The 19439-nt window shown below is 42.1% G+C and overlaps 1 long non-coding RNA gene across 2 annotated transcripts in view; it reads right to left on the bottom strand.

The window, feature by feature from the left end:
- LOC140133156 (uncharacterized) overlaps window positions 1-19439 on the bottom strand; it is a 120652-nt gene that overhangs the window by 38393 nt on the left and 62820 nt on the right. For both annotated transcript variants that reach the window (XR_011855814.1, XR_011855815.1), the window contains exon 2: window positions 15039-15132. This is a non-coding gene — a long non-coding RNA (uncharacterized lncRNA). The remainder of the gene's footprint in view (window positions 1-15038; window positions 15133-19439) is intronic.

The following is a 19439-nucleotide window of genomic DNA, read 5'->3' as shown; positions in this document are numbered from 1 at the left end:
AACTGAGCCACACCCTGCTCCTTGCATTTCTGTCCTGCCCAGCAAGGGTTACTAGCTTGATGGACAGTTCCTCCAGTGTGCTAGTGGGGGCGTGTCCGGGATCGGCTTTATATGCCTGTCTGCTCCCGTCTTACCTTGCTGGTTATTTTGAGTCTGACCTGTGTATACTTGCTTGATCTTGATCTTGACCTGTGTATATCCCGCCTGTACCTGTATCCTCCAGGCTTGCTGGTTAATTTGAGTCTTGTCTTCCCTAAGTATCTAGTTCAGTTTTACCTGTCTCCGTTTGTCTGGCTGTATCTGTAACTGTACCTGACCTGTATATATCTGCTTGATCTTGTCCTGACCTGTACATACCCGTTTGATCTTGACCTGACTTGTATATCCCGCCTGTACCTGTATCTGGATATGACCTGTTATTATCTGCCTGTAGACCTGTATATATCTTTTGTTTTGTCCCTGTCTCAGTCCTGTGTTTGTATTCTGTGCTCCAGTGTTAACACTGGTCTATTCCTGCATTCCGGTTACCTGTTCAGTCTTGTGTTGGTTTCTGTGCGCCAGTGTGAACACTGGTCTATACCTGTATTTCCATTACCTGTCCGCTCCACCATCCATCAGCTGCCAGACGAAGTAAGTGACCCCTGTCCTGTTGTAGGGTCACTCAGGGACCGTCAGTTAGGTTCCTGATAGTGGGTTCGCCCTTATCAGGGCGGTTTATCTGCTTTAGGCAGGGCCTTAGCCCATCGCAGGGTGAGTTTGCCACCACTTACGTAGTCTGACAGCTAGCGCCAAGCCTGGTTGTGGTTGCTCGTTTGCTGGACAGGTGCTGACAGCTACTTAATCCAGAACAGACTGGATCCGTGCTAGGGAGAGAGGGCAACCAGAACTCCACCAGAATAATTAATGCCATGTCTCATTCTAGGAAACATAAAATTCCACTAATCCTTATCGGCACAGATGCTGAGAAGGCATTTGACAGAATAAACTGTAACTTTATGACCATCACAATGAGCAGATTTGGGATTCCCCAACAATTTATAGACTCAGTAATGACACTCTATTCTCGACCTAGTGCGAGAGTGAGAGTGAACAATTATTTTTCGGCCCCCATTTTAATCAAGAATGGAATGAGACAAGGTTGCCCCCTATCCCCTTCTTTATTTGTCCTTATTATAGAAACCCTTCTTCAGGCTCTAAGGGAACACCCAGGTATTAAAGGACTGACAGTAGGAAATGCAGAATTTGCAATCGAACTTTTATTATTTATTACCAATCCAAAGGAAGCCTTCCCCCATATAATGGATCTGTTAGGCGAGTCTGGCTCTCTCTCTAATTTCAAAATAAACTTTACCAAATCTGAAGCACCAAATATCACAGCAAAACTTAATTAGAGAACTGCAAAGCAAATTCCCTTTCACTTTGCAAACAAAACAAATAAAATACCTGGGAGTCAATATCACCAAAGATCCAGCAAATTTATTTGAGGCCAATTATAAGACACTATTTAGGTATGTAGACCAATACCTGAACTAATTGAAAATACCTTTTGTTTCCTGGATAGGCAGAAAAAAATTGCTAAAAGCATATATAACGCCTAGATTACTCTTACTTCAAATACTGCCTTTATATGTCCCAAACATTTCTTCCATATGGTACAAGCCTCCTTCCCCAGGTTTCTGTGACAGGATAAGAGACCCGAAGTAAAATATTCCCGACTAACTCGGAGGTATGGGCTTACCAGACCCTCTATTATATAATACAGCAGTTCATATCAAGAGGTGGTGTCAGATCAATTCTCCCATGCAGAGACAGTTAGGAGTAGACATAGAACTTATGAATGTATCAAATAATCAGATGGCATAGGCATGGGGATTCAGTCAGACTCCAAGAGAGATGCCAGAAAACCTGTTGACTAAGGGTACTGGGACAGAATTGAGATATCATAGTTCTTTATTCTGTTCCCCATCACCAACTATGCCAGCACGACTACTGCCTTATTACTTCCAACCCACAATTAAAAACACTTCAGGGATATGGAAATAATTTAGTTTATCCCAACTAGTGCAATATTAGGAAAAACAGGGATCCCAGAGGAATTAACTATCTACTTAGATAACCTATTTCCCAACCTACATTTTCTACATAAGAGTGAAGTGAACAACTTTGCTAGACAGATCATAGCCAAATCACCTAGGTCTGACAGCCTAACTTGGACGGAGGAGATGATGAGTAAATCTCATGGATTCTCAATCTGTGTGAGAGTTCAGGAGAACTCATATAAGCTAATGAATAAATGGTATAGAGCTCTTAAAGTGCTTAACCAGATGGGTCTTACACCTATTGATAAATGCTGGAGCTGTGGCGGCACAAATGGATCGCATGTACATATATTCTGGGACTGCCCAGGAATTCAAAAAATCTGTAAAGATGTATCTAAGATTACTTACCTCTCAGGTCTTACTCCTTACCCCAGGGAGTGTTCTATTGTGGCTACCAAATAAAACTTGGACTCCATCAAAAAAGAGTCTAGCTACAGCATTAGTGCAAGCAGCCAAACTACTTATCCCTCTCTATTGGCTGAATAAAACTTCTCCCACAATATCAGAATGGCTCAATAAAATAGACCAAATGTGTAGACTAGAAGTTTATAAAAATGTGGACTCCTTGGCACAAATATAGGAAACAGGTTACACAAGACACATTAAAAATTAACCCTTCATTACACATTGTAACCCCCTTACTCTTTAATGATAACCAAGGTGGAACCAATACTCTAATTGTATTTTAGACAATATACCGTATATACATGTGTATAAGCCGAGTTTTTCGTCACAAAAAATGTTCCCGGCGGCTACTTTTCTCTCTTCTTTCTTCTGTCTTCTTTCTTTTCTAGTTGTCAGAGTCGCGTCCATGCGACCTGCCGGCGGGCACACACTATGATGTGGTGGTGTCGCCGCTGATGGCTGTATACTGTATGGGGGCTGGCTGTATACTAAAAGGAGGCTGGCTGTATACTACTTGGGGCTGACTAAGTAGTATACCCTAAGATATATTATGATATGACATTGAATGCGATCTACTACATGATAGTTAAATTATACTGTATGTGAGTCAGTATTTTCTTTGCCTAATATCATATGTATTCAGTTTATATATACTTGTATTAGAAAAATTGTCTTTATACAAATGGTTCCATATTGTGAAATATGTCATAATTATGGGTTGCCATACCACTATGAGAATTGTCTGTATATTTTATATTTGTATATTCTTTGTATTTTATTGTAAGATCCCATATGTTCTACATGTATATTACGTAATCGGATCTATTTGCACTTTTTATATGTAATGATTTGATTATTTAACACACTTGTTGACACTTGGCTACACTGCATTTTATTCCATCAATACATATTATAGCACTCGTTGCACTTCATGTACTGATATAAAGCTATTTCCACACACTGGGCACTTTAACATAACATTTTATTTGCCAACTTTTTTTATTGGACATTTCAATAAGACACCATATCAATTATTCACACTCATCACTCGGCACTTTAGTTAGATACACACTGCGGTTGTCCAAATCCAGGATATATGCACACAAATATCCCTGGCGATAACCTTTTACACATACCTTTTGATGGCTGTGTTGTAGCATCGGATAATGTACACATAATGAATTGCTTCACTGATGCCACTTTGCCGATATATACTTCGGTGCTTCCAATTGAGGTCCGGCTCCTGCGGTGGGCGGTTACATGAATCGGCTCTGGGTAGCTGTCCAAGGCGCATGCGCCCAATGTTATGTTGAGACGCATAAGTTACCAAGCAACCTGGTTCTAGACTGCGCAGGTACAAACTAAGCCAACCCAATACAGTCACATGACATCAACCTAGCCTCCTCATTGGTTCAATGTACGTATTATAAGGAATCTATGACTGTGATGACGCCACCCCCGAACGAAGGCTCAGCCTGAGCGGAAACGCGCAGCGGGGCACACAGTCATCCCCGGACACCGGAGCCTTTCTACCCTATTCAATTGGTAAGGACTAGCCTGTAATTGCAAACCTACATTACTTGATATAAAACAGTTTTTCTTGCGGCACAATCGTTTTTTGCTGTGCCAATACACACTGGATGTCAAACAGTGGGATAAACATTTGTATACAGCCTAGTCCTGTTTACAATATCTGTCACCATGGCTCCTGTGTTTGTTCGGGCATGCCACTGTGTTCAGTCTGCATTGCCACTGTAACCCCACATGAATTTAATGTTTTTTAACCTTGTACTTATGTCATAATTTATGTTAATAACATTTGTATTTCATTTCATTACATTTTGGTGTCTTTGTCATGCTTCCCTGGTTTGTCCGGGAAAAAATAGGTTGTGTACTTGGGGCTGGCTGTATACTACTTGGGGGCTGGCTAGCTGTATACTACACCCTTGGCTTATATTCGAGTCAATAGGTTTTCCCAGTTTTTGGTGGTTAAATTAGGGATCTCGGCTCGAGCGGTCTCAAGTAACCCTTGTAGTGAGTGATTACATATATGGGCAATTACCAGTGACAAAACAACCAGGAATGACATAACACAAATGACGAGATATGATCAAGTCGACATCTGTTCCCCCCTTCCCTTCTTCTTCTTCCTTTCTTCCTACCTTCCCCTCTCACCCAGTCCACACCGCTCCCTCTGCTTGGTTATATTCCTCGCAAGTTAAGAACTGATAGAAATATACTCTAGTGCAGGAACGCCAGATATATGATTGATGCACGAGAATTACTGGTGTATATTAAACAACCTGTAAAGAAGACAGTACCTGCGTGTGCAATAGCTCCTAATGCTTGTTTAACTTGTAATATTAAATTGTTCAATAAAACCTTTTAAAACCTAAAAAAAATGTTTGTACTCCACATTAATGGATTTTGTTGCAAACTTTAAATTTTCGCATTAAATTTTGTCGCAAAAATTTGGCCAAGCCCGTCAAACCCAAATTTCAACCAACCCGCTCATCTCTATACATGAGTATTCCCATTGCTTTCAGCAAATCAACTCATAGAACTGATGTTTCATTCGTCCATTATTTACTCTGTAAAGATGACTCTTAATATTAGGACTTACAATCTGGTACATTAAAGTTAAAGGGGTATTCCTATATGGGCATTTACATTTAATTGAATTCATATGCCATATGTAAACATTTCTTCAATTGGATGTTATTAAAAAAAAATGTTCCTGTGTGAAGATAATTTCTCATAAATGTAGTCATTCTGTCCCTTAGAAACGAGATCAGCTTCCTCAGATACGACCACCTCACATTTTGTCAGCAGTAGCCAGACATGCGCTATTGAGTCCTGCCTGACCCCCTGGATTCAGCGATCATTACCACAGAACGGCTGGGGGACCTGCAGTAACTCCCAGACATTTTATATACAATAACCTTTTGTTTCTTTGTGCATCCTTCCAGCAGAGGTGGCCGTATCCGAGGAAGCTATCTAGTTTCTAAGGGACCATATCACTACATTTAGCATAATTCATATACAAATGGGTCCTTGAAATATAAGCTAATATTTAATTGGTTTTTATTAAAAATGTTGTCCCCCTTAGCAGAAAAATGCTGCTGACATACACTATAGTGAAGAATTAAAATGCTACTGGCCCTTTAATCATTCTGTTGATTTTGCCGTGTGGAGCAGACAAAGGACAGAAGATGGCCGCAGGTCACATATTCACATCACATGTCCTGCATCTGCCTGGGCAGCTCATTTGATCATGAGATCATGTGATCAGCACTATGTTTGGCTGTAGTCGGTTGGTTGCAAGTGCATCCAGTATGGCCAGGGTTGTGGTAAGACATCATCTCAGTGAGGCAATGTGTAGTTATGGCAGTTACACATCATTACTATGGTAACAAAAAAAGAAAGTCTTGTTAGATCATCACTGGGAGCAGAGCATAAGAGGGAGGAGCAGCTACTGAGAACTAAAGGATCATGGAACTTGTAGTTTCCAGCGGCGGCCATCTTGGTGATAACTCCACCTACTTTTGTAAGCCCATAACATTTTGTGAATCATAAAATCAAACTATGTAAGCTGCATTTTGTGACTCATAGTATCATAATATGTTAGGCTGGAAATATAACTAACAAGTTTTTTTTAGTGGTGTCAAACTCCCATAAACACATGCATTCACAGCAGTGCTAATTCCAAACAACAGCACTAATGTGAAAGGCTAAGTTACAATTAAATTGGATGTACGCTGCCTGGACAACTCTGCCCCAGGAAAAAGCTGAATCCCCACAGCAAAACATGTATCAGGCTGACAATCTCCATTACTTAGTATAAGGAAATAACTCATCACACCACTTTAAGCTTGGGCACAGGCTCTGTGCAATGTAGCAATTTTGGCTGCAGCCATCCACACAGACATGGCTTACAGCATACAGCAACAGGTCGCGTGCACTCAGGGATGCCACCTCCTGCCCGCAAATTGCTGCCCAATTAGGGATAGGAAGAGGACAGTGTGACAGTATGCAGCACATGCTACTATTGTCTCTGCATACCAGCAAGCAGCAACGTCCTAATTTCATACACAGGCACTTCTGGTGCACTCTTTACTGGAGATAACCTGTTTGCTTTAGTGGAGTAAACAAATACATAGAAGCAAAACATTTACCCCGGGGATGTCTCAGTAGGGATATTAATTCTGTAACCTGACAAAATTATGAATTCTACAGTGGGTGTAATTTGAGGTGCATACATCAGTATTAACACAGATTACATATAGATCCAACCCAACAGGGTGATTTATTAACTCACTTAATAAGTGCTACATTTTAGTTCACTCACTAATCATCCATTCTCATTTCCCCTCCCTGTCTATGTATATTGGACACCGCTCTCTTCGGGAAAACGAGTTTACAGCCAAAAGACCTGGGGCCTGAGACCTGCATGGTTTGGCCTTGTGAAGTCAATGCTGTTACTCAGGGGTGTAACTACAAGGATAGCAGCCATAGCAGATGATATGAAGCCTACAATGTGAGAGGGCTTGAGCATCTGGGCTATTGGGTGTGTATATGCTGTGTGTGTGTGGTGTATATATACGGTATGTGTGTATAATATATATATTATATTATAATCTGCCATATATAAACATTTCTTCAATTTCTCTCAAATTTTCTCATAAATGTAGTGATATGGTCCGTTAGAAACAAGACTGACTCCATGGCTATGGCCTCCTCTGTTGGAGGGATTGCACAAAGAAACAATGGGTGTTTGTATATGATATGTCAAGGAGTTACTTCATATCGCACAGCCGTACTATGGTAATGAAAGCTGTGTCCTTGTGGTCAGACAGGGGTCAATAGCGCATGTCTGGCCACTGCTGCCAGAGTGCGCGGTGGTCGTAGCTCTCTGGTTTCTAAGGGACCATATGACTACATTTATGAGAAATTATCTTCACACAGGAACATTTTTTTAATAACATCCAATTGAAGAAATGTTTACATATGGCAAATGAATTAAATTAAATGTAAATGTCCAGATGGGAATACCCCTTTAACGTAAATTAAACTTTCTAAGAACTACTCAGTTCCTTACAATAGCCCTCTTTGCCTGCTTTTGATATATTAATGACCAGGGCCGGCGTCAGCACCCGGCTGACCTGGGCAAGTGCCGGGGCCCCAGAGCTCCAAAGGGGCCCACCGTGACGATCGAGCAGAAACAGTGGCGTAACAAAAATAGCTGTATTACATGCTCCCGGGCCCGTCCCACTACCTCCCCTGATTGCAGGCTTCATAGGAGGTGGGCGGAGAGGTAGTGGGAGGGCCCCGGGGGCAAAGTATAATTCCATGCACTCTCAGCCCCTCCCTTTACCTCTCCTGACTGCTCCTGAAGGAGCTTGGCCTGCCCTGCCCACCTCACATGTGGCATGGCGCATCGCACGCCTCTCATCTGGCCCGGCCCACGCACCTCGAGTCCTGCCTGCCCAGCGCGCCTCGCTTCCAGCCCGGCCTGGGCGTCTCTCGTCTGGCCCGGCCTTCGCGTCTCTCGTCCGGTCTGCGCGGCTTACGTCGGGCCCGTCCTGTGCGCGTCATGTCTGGCCTTACCCGGTCCGCGTGCCTGTCCACCTTCTCCTATGCTGTCTCCTTCCTGACCCTGCCACCACATCCAGCTGGGGTGAGTATTGCTACATATGTAAATGTGTATCTATGTGTTTGTGTGTGTATATAAGCTGTATATATGTTTATGTGTATAGCTGCTGTATATCTGTGTGTATAGCTTCTGTATATCTGTGTGTATAGCTTTTGTATATCTGTGTGTATAGCTTCTGTATATATGTTTGTGTGTGTATATAAGCTGTATATGTGTTTGTGTGTATAGCTGCTGTATAACTGTTTATGTGTATAGCTGCTGTGTATCTGTTTATGTGTATAGCTTCTGTATATATGTTTGTGTGTGTATAGCTTCTGTATATCTGTGTGTATAGCTTCTGTATATATGTTTGTGTGTGTATAGCTTCTGTATATCTGTGTGTATAGCTTCTGTATATCTGTGTGTATAGCTTCTGTATATATGTTTGTGTGTATAGCTTCTGTATATATGTTTGTGTGTATAGCTTCTGTATATATGTTTGTGTGTATAGCTTCTGTATATGTGTTTATGTGTATAGCTTCTGTATATGTGTTTATGTGTATAGCTTCTGTATATGTGTTTATGTGTATAGCTGCTCTATATAGCTGTTTATGTGTTTAGCTGCTGTATATCTGTGCGTATGTGTTATGTATATATGCTGTATATCTATGCTCTATATACTGGATGCGTGTGTGTATATATGCTGTATATTCAAGCGTGTTTATGTGGTTTATACTGTATGCATGTGTATATTGTTTATACTGGATGCGTGTTTGTATGCTGTATATATTGGATGTGTGCGTATATATGCTGTACATACTGGATACGTGTGTATGTATGTTGTATATGTTGTAAATTTGTTGTGTATATACTGTATGTGTGTAAAAATGATTGTGATAGTGTAAAAACATGCATGTGTTTTTAATGGTCTGCTATGGAGCCCAGCCTCTGCCCCTGATCAGAAAATGTAATTACATCAGCAACGGCATCCTTGTTGCCTATGTAATTGAAATATCTGATTTTGTCTGAGCTCAGGTGGCAGGCTCATGCCGCCACATGAGTTCACTGTTAAGGGGCCCACTGAGGCTCTATCGCCCAGGGACCCACTGAAACCTGGAGCCGGCCCTGTTAATGACATTACTGTTCACTTGCTGCCTATTACATCTCAAATCTAGCCAATCAGTTAATCAATGTTTTTCAATGTTACTTAATAGAGAATGGTTTTAATATAACAACTTATCCCTGTTAACAGGAGAAATCCTAGAAGTCAAATAAAAGAAATTGGTTTTATGTTTCATGTTTAGATTCTGTGAAGTGTTGATGTTTTTATTTTACATTTTTTATTTTTCATATGCTTTCTAAATGTTGAAACTAAGAGGACATTTTACTATGGATGAGGTGGATCAAAGTTCACTTCTTTGACTGAAGAATGCAAGACCCCCCTCAGCCAATGGTTACATCTCTATACATCAATGTTTACAATGTCTGCGATGCCCATGTAATAATTTACCAACCAATGGACTATGGACATTACTTCTTAATCCCTAAGTAACCAAGCCAAGCCCCACTGAAGGTTTCTGTATAATACTTTGTGATACAAATAAAGCAGCTCACATCTGCCTATCCTTCATGGCATCAGTTTGCAGAGGTTGAGATATTATACCATACGACTGTCTTGGTCTGATTTCTTCTTATGAGCTCACCTCTGACTTTTATCAGTTATTGGAGAACCTGAGGTTATGTGAACAAGGGCAGAACTTGACAATTCAGATGGACAAACTATTGGCAAATGAAATGGTGGATATCCTCAGTGACCACATGAAAACAATACTCTTATAAAAAAGAGAACAGATATCTTAAAAGAAAACGTGTCACATGATTTTTCCATTTAAGTTGCATGTCTTAGTATTCAAGTGTACCCTTTGGTTTAGTATAAACTGGTAACAGATACTTTCTATTGTTTATTGTCTGCTGTTTTATAAACTAATGAATTTCTCTCTTTTATTCTATGGGAAGGAGATGCCTTCAAAAGGGAAAACTAATCTCATTTTTATTCAGTGACTCATTAACAACCTGCATGGGTACTTTTAATGAGTTCAAAAAGAACCCTTGTAAACTAATTTGTACAAACTACATAGTGTGGCTCACAGCAGAAACTCTAAACATCAATAACCTCTTAAAAGTTTGGTAGCAAGTTTTGTCTGTCATAGCCTTTCATCCTTCAAAGTCTAATATTGTTGGAAACACATCTTAACAAGACCCACTTGTGCCAAAATTCAAAGTGTTAAATGATGCATCCCCATTCTTTTTAGCTAGAATATGTCTGATTTCTACAAAACAAGCAAGTCTTTATTCTCTGGGTTGTTTGGAAATCCCTAGATGAAACATAGTATAATTAATAGCATCACAGAACGCTGCTGAAAGCTACAGTTACCGAAAGTCATCTTTGAAAACTTTTTTTTAATCTGAAATATTATTTACTCCTGATATTTCAAGGGATCACAGGACATTACTAAAAAATATTAGACTACAGAAACATTTTAATACAAGATGCAATGCTATGAGTCTTACAGAAGCACAGTAGCAAGAAAAAAGTGAACTGTTCAGAATACTATATTTGCATTTATTATTCAATGTGGTTGGATTGTTATCTAAACAATGATTTTTTAATTAATTGAATTTCCTAAAGTTGAAACACTTTTTGTCAATTAGCACTTATGTAGAACTACCAAACAAAGAGGTTTACTGATGGCTACATGATGGAGCTATGATGGTTGTTCAATCTGCTTATGTATGATATTGATATAAGAGAAAAGCCAGTCTCAATTTAATATTAATTATTAGTTAATATTCATTGTTTTTTTATAGAGAGGCCTTAAAATAGACATCATAGCCAGGAATTCCAAAAATTTTGCCAGTATTTCCACATTTAACTTTTCTTTCAATGGCCCAGACATATTGTTGTGTCGGAGTCAGTTTTTTGTCTGTTTGGAGCAGAAAAGTGTTTTTAGAGCTTGCACATGTACACTCACCGGCCACTTTATTAGGTATACCTGTCCAACTGCTCGTTAACACTTAATTTCTAATCAGCCAATCACATGGCAGCAACTCAGTGCATTTAGGCATGTAGACATGGTCAAGACAATCTCCTGCAGTTCAAACCGAGCATCAGTATGGGGAAGAAAGGTGATTTGAGTGCCTTTGAACGTGGCATGGTTGTTGGTGCCAGAAGGGCTGGACTGAGTATTTCAGAAACTGCTGATCTACTGGGATCTTCACGCACAACCATCTCTAGGGTTTACAGAGAATGGTCCGAAAAAGAAAAAACATCCAGTGAGCGGCAGTTCTGTGGGCGGAAATGCCTTGTTGATGCCAGAGGTCAGAGGAGAATGGGCAGACTGGTTCGAGCTGATAGAAAGGCAACAGTGACTTAAATCGCCACCCATTACAACCAAGGTAGGCAGAAGAGCATCTCTGGACGCACAGTACATCGAACTTTGAGGCAGATGGGCTACAGCAGCAGAAGACCACACCGGGTGCCACTCCTTTCAGCTAAGAACAGGAAACTGAGGCTACAATTTGCACAAGCTCATCGAAATTGGACAGTAGAAGATTGGAAAAACGTTGCCTGGTCTGATGAGTCTCGATTTCTGCTGCGACATTTGGATGGTAGGGTCAGAATTTGGTGTCAACAACATGAAAGCATGGATCCATCTTGCCTTGTATCAACGGTTCAGGCTGGTGGTGGTGGTGTCATGGTGTGGGGAATATTTTCTTGGCACTCTTTGGGCCCCTTGGTACCAATTGAGCATCATTACAATGCCACCGCCTACCTGAGTATTGTTGCTGACCATGTCCATCCCATTATGACCACAATGTACCCAACATCTGATGGCTACTTTCAGCAGGATAATGCGCCATGTCATAAAGCTGGAATCATCTCAGACTGGTTTCTTGAACATGACAATGAGTTCACTGTACTCAAATGGCCTCCACAGTCACCAGATCTCAATCCAATAGAGCATCTTTGGGATGTGGTGGAACGGGAGATTTGCATCATCGAAGTGCAGCCGACAAATCTGTGGCAACTGTGTGATGTCATCATGTCAATATGGACCAAAATCTCTGAGGAATGCTTCCAGCACCTTGTTGAATCTATGCCATGAAGAATTGAGGCAGTTCTGAAGGCAATAGGGGGTCCAACCCGTAGCATGGTGTACCTAAAGTGGCCGGTGAGTGTATTTATGTGTTTGCAACACTTTTGTGTTGAGGTTGCCCTTTGTCCAACGCTGTGCACCTAAAGGGGCATGGTAGCACTTAGTCAGAGTTTGCACCACAATTCTTGCACCAATTCTTAACCTCACAAAAAAAAAAAAGAAAAGCTCTGCTCAAATTGGATTAAATGGTCATGCATCAAACCATAATCATAATATACACATGAGAAAGCGATGCAGGAATTGATCAAATATGTGAAAAAAACAGTAAAAACCTTTATTAAATGCTTCAGCAGTGTACAAAACACACAAAGCATAAAAAAAACTTAAAAAGATACCTACAGTGGGGCAGAGGTAAGTACAATGCAGTGCCGCAAACAAAGCTTCCCTGACCCCTGCCAGTACTACATCAGTATAAGATAGCAGTCAAGTATGAAAATAATTGCAAAACCTGCCACCTATCCAGCAGATAGAATAACCACTCTAACAGTATGTGACAAATGTGAACAAGAGGTGTATCATACAATACCAATGATCAAGCTAGTAGAAAAGACACGATGGGCGGCGAGTGGAAAAACACAGGATCATGGGAGGCGGACCCCAAGCGTTTTGCAGGGGTCACTTCAGCAGGGGTAATTGATAGTCTTGTTGTGTGGTCACGATTAAGTAGTGTTATAGCCGCCCCCTGGGTGATGACCACCTCACAAAACCCTCAAACATAAATGTGTTCACCTGTGAAAGTAACCAGTCTATAGTGGATAACGAATCAGAAGGAAGCAGTATCCGGAAGGCACTATACGTCACCAGAAGTGACAAACTACTTCTATCACCATGCTATCACAAAACGCCAAAGGTATGCGCAAAGTACTTAGTACCAAATTTAAGAAACCCCCTAATAGCCTGATAGCATAGTGATAGAAGTAGTTTACTAAAAGCGTGCAACACTATTGGATTATCTGGAGTAACCTGCACATGACTGAGCCACCCTCAACCTACTCAGTTTGCACCACTAATGATATATTTGCGCCAATGGCGCTAATGTGCAGAGTGTGCCAGATAATTCAATACTAATGCACAGTGTTCAATTATCTGACGCAATCTGCACTACTATGGGAAGTGTGCACCTTTTACTTTTTGATGCATCTACATCATGCAGCGTGTGACACAATTGTGTCGAATTACAAAAATAAATGTGTTGCAAACTCCGACCTGCCTCTGTTTGCTGTGCGAGGAAGCCACAGGGAAAAAGAAGTTCCTGGCCATGGCCTGGGACCAGGTGTTCCATGGCTCTGGAGTTGGTGACTGCTGTTTTAGAGCCAGAATGGGATTCCTTCTTTGGAATGTAAAATCTTCTCCTCCATTAAAGTGGCATCCTGCTGTCAAGGGATAGATATTAGCAACCTCTGATTCTTTCGACATTTATCGTACTTTATATTGGATATTTGGAAAGCCAATTTTTCCTAATGCATTAGGACAGTATAATATGTTTTTACAGGCTCTTTCATTTAGAGAGGAATAAAAGTAAAAATCTAAAGCAGTACAAAACTATCAAGACTATGTATTATATCAAACTATTACATTCTGTTTGATATAATACATTCTTTCCAGACATGAGGCAAAGAGTCTTGTCTTACTATGACAGATCTCTCTCACTTTACTGGAAAGAATCAGATTATTGATTTTAATTGTGGAATCTATTCCACAATAGTATATCTTTATGCCCAAGTATGTCAACATCTTTTTGACCCAAATAAAAGTAAAAATTTTAGTCACTTTTGTTTTCAGTCTTTGATTTCTATTAATCTGACTATTACTTTCATTTCATTTATAGTAAGAAAAATATGAGAATTGTCCCTAGTGGTGACATCAAAATTATGGGGTCTACCCAGGACACAGAATTCTTGAAAATAATTATTCAAAAGCCTCCTGGGCTAGAGCAGGACAATGGATAATCGTTGTAAAATGTTTCATTAGAAGGGTATTCCCATTTCAATAAAAATTTCTGTATCAACTACTCACAGTTTCCTACATCTCTGCTTGCTGTCCTTCTATAGAAAGCTTCTATGTGAAATTTCAGTGGACAGAAGTCTGTCCGGGGTCAAACAGGTGCACGGCTTGTTATAGCACACAGCTCTGATTACGCTTTACTAACGCTGTGTGACCATGGTCAGATTTTTGTCCATTGGAAGTAAACATAGAAGCTTTCTATAGAACAACAGCAAGCATAGATGTGAGAAATTGATACAAAAACTATATTGGAAAATTGTATATTTGTTTTATACAGATAATAACATTAATTTGCCAAAATGGGAATACCTTTACCTTTAAGGAAGATAGCTTGCCTGCTCCTCTACCTTAAGGAGAGCAGTGTATCTAAAAGCATCATGGAACTGTCTGTTGAGAGCAATGTAATTAGACATTTTAGCAGGTGCCAGTGTAATACAGGAAAGCAGATTTGCACGAAATGTTTACATTAGAAAGAAAGGCAGGGGATAAAGATACAATAATGCATATTGCAAAGTTTACTATTGATTAACACAATTTTGTTGAAAACGTAATTAAGCTTTAAGAGATAAACACTTAACAAGTATTAAAAATGCAACATGAACAAAACCACCAATGTAGACATAGAATAGATGTGACACAAACCAGAAAATTTAGTGAAAAGAAAGCAACCTTGTTCCTTACCTTAGGAATTCACTTCAAGCGGGCTTCCCGTGTCAAAACCAGTGGTGAAGGTGGGGTAGCTTGACTTTATACCACCATTCTACGGTCTCTGTGACTAGAACAGAGGACATCAATAAAAGAATGGTGGCTCTAATATCCTGGATAGATATATCAGTGGAACATGTATAATGTCTTGTAAAAGGTACTGTGTGTGATTTTGGTGGGGGGGAGGGGGAGGGGGTCGCTGGTGACAAGTACTCTTTAAGGCCTCATAAATATCTTCTAAATATCTAAATCGCCCTTGTCAGAAAAATAGGTTCCCCAACCCTGCTGTAGCTAATGTTCGAATATTCTGTAATGTGCTGTAGAACTATATGTTCTGTCTTAGTTAGCTATTATTTAAGGTTATAATTAGAGATGAGCGAGCACTAAAATGCTCGAGTGCTCGTTATTCGAGACGAACTTTTCCAGATGCTCGAGTGCTCGTCTCGAATAACGAGCCCCATTGAAGTCAATGGGAGACTCGAGCATTTTTCAAAGGGACCATGGTTCGGGAATAAAATGTGTTAATTAATTGAAAAAGAATGTCTTCTGATAAGTTAGCAGATGTATGCAAACATCTGCAATCTATTCTTCACTGTTCCGCGCGTATATTATCTCCCGACAAGTTAGCAGATGTGAAGAACAGTGAAGAATAGGATCATTTAAGTGAAAAACACAGTGAAGAATAGATTGCAGATGTTCGGCACATCTGCTTACTTGTCGGGAGATACGCTGTCTCCGTGCCCCGCTGTCTCCGTGCCCCGCTGTCTCCGTGCCCCGCTGTCTCCGTGCCCCGATGTCTCCGTGCCCCGCTGTCTCCGTGCCCCGCTGTCTCCGTGCCCCGATGTCTCCGTGCCCAGCTGTCTCCGTGCCCAGCTGTCTCCGTGCCCCGCTGTCTCCGTGCCCAGCTGTCTCCGTGCCCCGCTCTCTCCGTGCCCCGCTGTCTCCGTGCCCCGCTGTCTCCGTGCCTCGCTGTCTCCGTGCCCAGCTGTCTCCGTGCCCCGCTCTCTCCGTGCCCAGCTCTCTCCGTGCCCCGATGTCTCCGTGCCCAGCTGTCTCCGTGCCCAGCTGTCTCCGTGCCCCGCTCTCTCCGTGCCCAGCTGTCTCCGTGCCCCGCTCTCTCCGTGCCCCGATGTCTCCGTGCCCAGCTGTCTCCGTGCCCCGCTCTCTCCGTGCCCCGCTGTCTCCGTGCCCAGCTGTCTCCGTGCCCCGCTCTCTCCGTGCCCCGATGTCTCCGTGCCCAGCTGTCTCCGTGCCCAGCTGTCTCCGTGCCCCGATGTCTCCGTGCCCAGCTGTCTCCGTGCCCAGCTGTCTCCGTGCCCAGCTGTCTCCGTGCCCCGCTGTCTCCGTGCCCCGCTGTCTCCGTGCCCCGCTGTCTCCGTGCCCCGCTCTCTCCGTGCCCCGCTCTCTCCGTGCCCCGATGTCTCCGTGCCCAGCTGTCTCTGTGCCCAGCTGTCTCTGTGCCCCGCTCTCTCCGTGCCCAGCTGTCTCCGTGCCCAGCTGTCTCCGTGCCCCGCTGTCTCCGTGCCCAGCTGTCTCCGTGCCCCGCTCTCTCCGTGCCCCGCTGTCTCCGTGCCCCGCTGTCTCCGTGCCTCGCTGTCTCCGTGCCCCGCTGTCTCCGTGCCCCGATGTCTCCGTGCCCCGCTGTCTCCGTGCCCCGATGTCTCCGTGCCCCGATGTCTCCGTGCCGCTGCCTGATGTCTCCGTGCCCCGATGTCTCCGTGCCGCTCCGTGCCGCTGCCTGATGTCTCCGTGCTGCCGCTGCCCCATGTCTTCGTGCTGCCGCTGCCCCATGTCTCCGTGCTGCTCCCCGGTGTCTCTGTGCTGCTCCCCGGTGTCTCTGTGCTGCTCCTCGTTGTCTCTGTCCTGCTCACCGTGTTCTGCAATGTGTTCTTCACACATATATATTGTTCTTCACTTAGTATTTTGTTCGCACCGTTCCGCGCGTATCTCCCGACAAGTAAGCAGATGTGCCGAACATCTGTAATCTATTCTTCACTGTGTTTTTCACTGTGTTTTTCACTTAAATGATCCTGTGGTCACTGTGTTCACTGTTTTTATTCTATTCTTCATTGTTCTTCACTGTGTTTTTTTAATTAAATGCTCGATCTCGAGCAGGGGAAATACTCGTCCGAGCAACGAGCCGTTTCGAGTACCTTAATACTCGAACGAGCATCAAGCTCGGACGAGTATATTCGCTCATCTCTAGTTATAATGTAACTTCACATAAGCATATTTATGGAACCATAACAGATTCTATATTTACAAAGGAACAAAAACAAGGGTCATTTATTTCATAATATTTCTATATTTTAATAATTTAAAGAATTTGTTTATTTATTGTATATTTATCCTCTATTAGCAACCCTCAAGTGCACAACCATTTTCTGAACTTAGACAACTTTTTCAAAACTGTATTGAAGTGTTCAGGCAACTAAACTTTTCAATCCAACAAGTAACCACACAACTGAAATTTCTAGAAATATGCATTGTAATTTTTGTTGTGGAAAGCAATGTATTAACTAAAATCAAAATGTTCTTTTTTATAGTGAAAGCTCTTCAACTATGTGGGGTTTTTTAAATAGATATTATATGATACTGAAAAATAGTTGCATGAGGTCTGAGGAAATGGTGGATGAAACTGGAATAGTAAGAATACCAGTAACATCATTTTTGTTTCATGTTTTTTTTTACCTTCTACCTTGCACACAAGCAGTTTTGCATTAATCCTTCCTTTAAATGAATGCAGGTACAAAACGAGCCCTTACAATATTACACATTGACATCTCTTTTTGCCTCTTCCCACAATATATGTATAAAGTTACAATAGATTTTTAAAACTGCATTACACAGAAATGAAATTATAGATAAGTAGAGATGAGCGAGCACTAAAACTTTTCCCGATGCTCGAGTGCTCGACTCGAATAACGAACCCCAAGTCAATGAGAGACTCGAGCATTTTTCAAAAGGACCAAGGGTCTGCACAGGGAAGCTTGGCCAAACACCTGGAAACCTCAGAAAATAATGGAAACACCATGGAAATGGACAGGAAACAGCAGGGGCAGCATGCATGGATGCCCCTGAGGCTGCTTAATCGCACCATTATGCCAAAATTATGGGCAACAGCATGGCCATGACAGAGTGACCGAATTAGGCTAGATAGCATCTAAAACATCCAATAATTGACCCTGACACTATAGAAGATGGCATGCAGAGGCAGCGGCAGCAGCGGCAGGCTAGAGAGTGTCATTGCGACATACCCTAAATGGACTCAGGCTTCAAACAAATGGGTGGCAGAGAGGAACCAAAGGAGGTGAGCAAGAAGCGCTGAAATGATTTCCTATGTGAACAAAAGGTTGACGGTATATTTAGTCGATAACATAGCATGGTGGCGACATATTTCATCTAGGAATAATGGAATAGCATAGCGGTTCCATTTTTAATAGTTTTTTCGGAAATGGTTCCATGATTAAGAGCGACAGTATGGGCATCCATATTGCACTGCTATGATTGCAACTTCAGGTCTCCAGCATGGCGGCGACAGATGCGCCGAGTTCCATTATGTATCTGGTGGAAGACCCGAAAATTCTGCCTGACACAGCTCATTTGATAAGGGGACGATGTATGGAGGCAGTAAGGTAGTAGTAGATGAAAGGTGCTGCAGTTAAAACTATGTTAGTTGAATCTTGGGATGGAGCTGGTGGTCCACTGCCAGGCGAGCTTTCGCCTGTTCAAGCCCCTGTCTCTCGGCACCTCCCCAAACAGCACTTCTAAGAATTTTTTGTATAAGATCAAGTGTAGCAGTGTTCTTATAAGTTTGGGTTATGGCGGGTCAATGGAATGTAAACAGAAGCGCAAGAAGCGCTGAAATAATATCGGTAAATGATAAAAGTTTGCCAGTATATTTTGTGGATAACACAGCAGGGTGGCGACAAAGTTAACAAGTTTGATGTGGAAGCCATGAAAACAACCCAAAATTGTGCCTGACACAGCTCGTTTGCTAAGGGGACGATGTATGGAGGCAGTAAGGTAGTAGTAGATTAAAGGTGCTGCAGTTAAAACTATGTTAGTTGGATCTTGGGATGGAGCTGGCGGTCCGCTGCCAGGCGAGCTTTCGTCTGTCCAAGCCCCTGTCTCTCGGCTCCTCCCCAAACAGCACTTCTAAGAACCTTTTGTATAAGATCAAGTGTATTAGTGTTCTTATAAGTTTGGGTTATGGCGGGTGAGGGGAATGTAAACAGAAGTGCTGAAATAATATCGGTAAATGATCAAAGTTAACAAGTTTGATGTGGAAGCCATGAAAACAACCCAAAATTCTGCCTGACACAGCTCGTTTGCTAAAGGGACGATGTATGGAGGCAGCTATGGAGATGTGTGGAG

This window comes from Engystomops pustulosus, chromosome 5 (genome assembly GCF_040894005.1).
Source record: "Engystomops pustulosus chromosome 5, aEngPut4.maternal, whole genome shotgun sequence".
NCBI lineage: Eukaryota > Metazoa > Chordata > Amphibia > Anura > Leptodactylidae > Engystomops > Engystomops pustulosus.
The sequence above is the reverse complement of the archived record's forward strand: the minus strand, read 5'-3'. Positions and strand labels throughout refer to the sequence as shown.